We start from the raw sequence: 5,212 nt of genomic DNA, 5'->3' as shown, positions 1-5,212 counted from the left end.
CGACAAGGCTTACTTTGATAAGAGCCACACGGAAAACGTTGACACCAGCCACACACGCTGTGCAGGGCTATCGTTCTCGCTTCTTGAATTACGGTTGAAAAGCACTGCGCATTAGCACTGCAAGCACTCCACGTGTACACGGTTTCAATTACGGAACAGAGCAGCGAGGCCTACTTCATTCGAGCTTGGGTAGAGAATCGCCGAGGTTGGAGCAGTCGAACTGTGGACATCGGCATGCTCGAGACTTCTGCCACCGACTTTTATGCGCGTAATATGCGGAATAACTCAATGGATATGCACTGGCAGATGAAACAACCCGTCCGCTAAGTCACCACGGACCACGGCACCAAAGTATCCGCCGGAGTGTAGCAGTCTAGCAGACGCTCCTGCCGGCGACCGGCGCCGTATGTGCGTCGCCGTCAATATTTTGTGCGGCGGTAATCTGGCCAATCAGAGCACGCCGCTCCGCGGCAGATCTGGAATGGCCAGGTTTTGGAAATACGCCGCCGCGGCCCCCCCCCCCCCCCCCCCCTCCCCCCCCCCCCCTCCCCTTCGCTCTACCGTCGCCCAAATTTGAAACTTCGTAACGGCGGACGGCGGCGTCGCGTGGTTTTGTTTACCCAAGGGTCGTGCGAGCGTAGTTTCGCGCTCCGGCGTTCCGCGCGCCTGTCGAACTCGATGGATATTTTGGTGCGAACTTTCAGAGACTGTTGAGAGGTGCATTTTACGTGGCCATATCCCGATGGTGCACGAACAGCGCAAATGCCAAGACCACAAGTTTTTGTTTGTTCATTTTTTTTTTCAAGATAAGGCAGGTGAGTATGTATCTCCCGTACTCAGTTTTATTTGCTCAGCGAACTTACCATTAAACTTCTGCTGCCCATAGCTGTTAGTTTGCAGGCTCGTTCTCGCAGTAAAAACATATGCTTTCCCCCGAACAAGTACGGTTTTAATGAAGTTAATGGTATACACCTAGCTCCACTTCGATTTGTGCACAACTGCTTATTTAAAGTGTAACAATTGGGTTTAATCTTGAAAATGGTCTTTGGCGGTCCTCGAACAGACGGAGGATAATAAAACAAAAGAATGAGGCTTCCTATATATTAATTTGAAGTTCCATTTATTTCTGCATGGTTTCGGGTGCGACAATGGCATTATGTCATTAGTTTGTTCGCTGTAGATGGACATTTGTTTTGTTTTAAATCAGTTTAAAATTTTAAACATCATGACCACATTGTCATTAGATGCTGGGGCATATAGAACGAGCATTTGAACGTCGTCTCAAGAAGGAAGAAAGCTTCGGACACTTCGTGGTTCCCAACAAGTTATCCAGCCTGTTGAGTGCCAACATTTTTCGAAGCTTTATTTCACATTTTCATCTTGCTTGCGTGAGAAGCTTTGAATATGTAAAAATGAAGGTAATGATTGCTGGGGGCCACCTAAGTAGCTTATATTTCTTAAATCAGTGAACAACTTTACTTTCAGTGAACAGCTGATCCAACTTGGCATGTTGAATGCGTAATTATGTGGGTCAATGTGTACACTTGTAAAGATATATGTTAGTGACCATTCCCAAGAAGTGATAGTGATAAAGTTAGTGATAAAGCCAATTCCCAAGAAGGTGTGCGGCCAAGCATGTAATAATGAAGTGATGAGATCGTGCACAGATGACAGAGAGGTGCTGGCGATGTGCAACTGCAGCTGTGGGCGAGGTTGACGAAATGATTTTGCCAATGTTTTATTTTTGCGCGTATGCAGGTGCAGTGCTGTACTTAATTCCGTTTTAGCATCTGTGCAATAAATGTGCCTCGAAATATTTCGGTCGCAGCTGTGGATTCCTTACTGGACGGCGGGACGCCTCGAAACAGAAGAACAACGAACACACATGACTACGCACCTTATACAGCTGAAAGCGAAATCGCACATCGTATATTACGTTAGGGACTTTTAGCGAACTGTTACCGTGTTCCGCGTACTGCACTATCGGAGCCTTTGAAACATGCTTTATAGGCGCGCACCCGGAGTGATACCGTGACAGCGGGGCGCGCACTTAAAAGCATGCTTCAAAGGCTCCGATAGTGCGATACGCGGAACACGGTTTGTTAAAAGTCCTTATTTTTACACTACCGGGACCGGGCGTCATGCTCAGGAGCCTGGATCCAGGCTCCAGCACGACCCCGAAGCGATCCATACGAGAACCACATACTGATCTCTATGACAATTGCTGGATCGCGTTTGCCCGCTCCGCGAATGCGGTCACTGGCGGCCATCTTTAGGTAGAGTTATATCACCTCTAGCCAATGTAAGCTGCTGCAGCCGCTATCATCCATCCATGGCAGATAGCGTTTTGGCAGGTGGGTTGGCAGGCTGCGATCAAAATAGCGTGGGTGATATTGCGTGCTTGATTTATTTTTTATTTATTTACATACCCTCAAGGCCCTGGGGGCGTTACAGAGGGGAGTGAGTGAAAAAACAACAACAAACAGTAATAGAAGACATGGAATAGGTCACGGGTCACTTTCGCAAAAATAATTAGTAACAGCACTTTTAAACACATCTAACGAGGGTAATAATATTAATGACGCCGGAAGGTGGTTCCACTCTGGTGATGTCCTAGGAATGAAAGATTCGTGATAGGCTGAGGTTCGAGAATGAGGAATGCCGACTTTGTACTGATGATCAATGCGTGGAGAAACGTAAGGTGGGACGAGGAAGAGCTTTTCTTTAAGAATGGGGTTAGAATTATATATTTTATAGAAAAGACATAGACGAGAACACTTACGGCGCAAAGAAAGCAGTGGCAAGGAGAGAAGAGATTTCATGGATGATACACTAGCTGTACGGTGATAATTGTTAAAGGGACACTGACAGGGTATTTATGCTCGCTGAGGTTTTTAGTTTTACGTGACATATGAGAGCTCAACTACCCAGAACAGAATTTGCGGCTCGAAATTCGGTTTCTTTCCGCCCGAAAACCGCCGATCAAGAAGTGGCCGGTTCGAGTCTCGCTCACTCTCTTTTTCGCGGTCACGGGCCATTTTCTAAGGTATCGATGCGACCACCAAATTTAATCAAAGTCGTGGGTCACTGAAGGCACACACTCATTATTAAAAATAGAAAAAAATATGAAACCTATTTTTTGTGGCTTCTAAAAAGCTGTAAATACGTTGATTGAAAAAAAAAAAAAGTTCCACAGACAACCGGAAGCATTCTGTGCGTTCGTCGTTTGGCGTATCGTGGGACTCGCGGGGACGGCGATGGCAGCGAACGACGGGCGTGGGACCTCTATTTCAGAACTGTCGTTCGCGGTACCGGCGAATTCTGTCAACCGTTAAAAGAGAAATTTGGGAGTGATCAAAAGAATTGGTATTCATCCCGTACGACACTCCCGGCCACCAAGCCGATTTGCACGAAGACGTCGCCGAGCCGTCGATCCCTTCTCGGGGCTGAAGACATTGCTCGCGCAAACGTCAAGCACGACGTGTCTACTTCGAGTTCAATATGCACGCGTACGATTTCTTTACTAGGTGCGCATGTCCCCAAAGCGTGGTGCTTCCCGACTTCGACCCAGGAGTGCTTTTGCTAGAGAAAAATCGACAGCAAACTTTCCAACTTACAGTTTACCGGCTGAATTGTTACTAGGGAAAGAGATCCTCCAGAAAAGGTTCCGACGTGGGCGCGCGTGGGAGCGGACGTCTTTTTTTCCGCCCTCCCGTTCCCCCCACGCGAGCGTCTGAATGGCCAACGGAGCGGCTGCCCCCGTTGAGGGCGCGCATCAGGATACGAGCAACGCCGGAGATTCGGGCTACAAGATGCTGCTGCCGCCACTACCAAGTGGCAGCAGGCTTGAGAAGACCGTTTTCCTGCATGGGGACCCCAGAGGACGCCCCTACCGCACTCAGGACTTTGCCGATATGTTGCAGTCGACTGTTGGAATGAAGCACGTGGTTGGGCTGGGCGCCTTCCAGTTCAACCACGTGTTTGTGTGCACCCTGAACTCAACAGACGCTAAGGACAAGCTGACCGCGCTGAAGGATGTCAAGGTGAAAGGCCGGAAGTGCGTCGTGGTCGACCCGAACTTTACGGAGGTGGTGCTGCGGGTTCACTGGCTCCCCACCTACGTGACAGATAGGGAGGTCAGCGCCGCCTTCGCGGAGTTCGGGGTCGAGATCACCAGGGAGATGTGGAAGTCGCCGACCGACGACTACCAAGTCGAAACATCTACGCGGTCCGTAAGGATCATCCTAAAGAAAGGGGGCCGAAGGGATGAGCTGCCGCACCAGGGTGGCCGACTATCCCGTGCTCCGTGCCCGGCCGGCCTCCCATGTGCCTCCGGTAGCTATATGCGAAGGCAATGCAGGGCGCCGTGGTGTCGCGGCTGCAGGGGCTACGGACACGTCGAGGCCGACTGTGTCCCAACGTACGCCTCCAAGACGAGGCACGAGCCACTGCGCGAGCGGCACCAGGAGCTGCTGGACGACGGCGACACGGAGGGGGCCGCAGTAGTCGAGGTAAACGAAGCACATCCGACTCCGGAGCTGCAGACGCGAGATCGTAGACCCTTCGGCAGCCCTCGGCTGACATTCGCGTGGGACCACCGAACGAAGACGACTCGGGCCCTTCGGTCGGGGAGCCCGACCCGGTGTCGGCGGAGAGGGCGGCAGCTTCCATCTCCGAGCCCACGATGCCCACGGCTTCGCGGGAAGAAGCGGAGGAGGCCACTCCGCCAGCGCCGACAGCCGGGGAAAGCTCCCCCGCCGGAGCCCAACGCGCCTCTCAAGGACACGGGCAACACAACAGAGTGCGCGTAAAAAGTACAAAGACCTTCCCGAAATCCCAGCCTCGCGTCCCGTCGAAACGGATCCGCTGAAGAATGTGTGAGGAAACCCGGCACTTTCCATAATTTGGGTGAGAGTTATCTTTCCTCAACTCTGTCTTTTCTATTTTTACTCGGTAGTTGTGCTTCGTTGGTTTTCTTTTCGTTCTCTTAGTTGGTGTGTTTGTACCTTTCATCTCGTCTTATCACGTCTACATTTGTACTGTTGGTCTTGGCTGCTTCTTTGTGTTCTGTTTATATACAATAATTTTAAATGAAGTGTTTAAAAATAGCAACCTTTAATTGTATAAGTGTCACCGCCACGAAGCGTAAAAGTTTTTTATTAGATCTAATTAATGAGGAGAGCGCGGACGTCATTTTCATACAAGAGACAAA

The 5,212-nt window shown here is 50.3% G+C and overlaps 1 pseudogene; it reads left to right on the top strand.

Annotated features, from left to right (window-relative positions):
* Positions 1-3,797: 3,797 nt before the first annotated feature.
* LOC120842281 lies at positions 3,798-4,881 on the top strand (annotated as a pseudogene).
* Positions 4,882-5,212: the final 331 nt, after the last annotated feature.

Source organism: Ixodes scapularis, unplaced genomic scaffold, assembly GCF_016920785.2.
Source record: "Ixodes scapularis isolate PalLabHiFi unplaced genomic scaffold, ASM1692078v2 PGA_scaffold13__105_contigs__length_92229423, whole genome shotgun sequence".
In the NCBI taxonomy this organism is placed as follows: Eukaryota; Metazoa; Arthropoda; class Arachnida; order Ixodida; family Ixodidae; genus Ixodes; species Ixodes scapularis.
The sequence above is the reverse complement of the archived record's forward strand: the minus strand, read 5'-3'. Positions and strand labels throughout refer to the sequence as shown.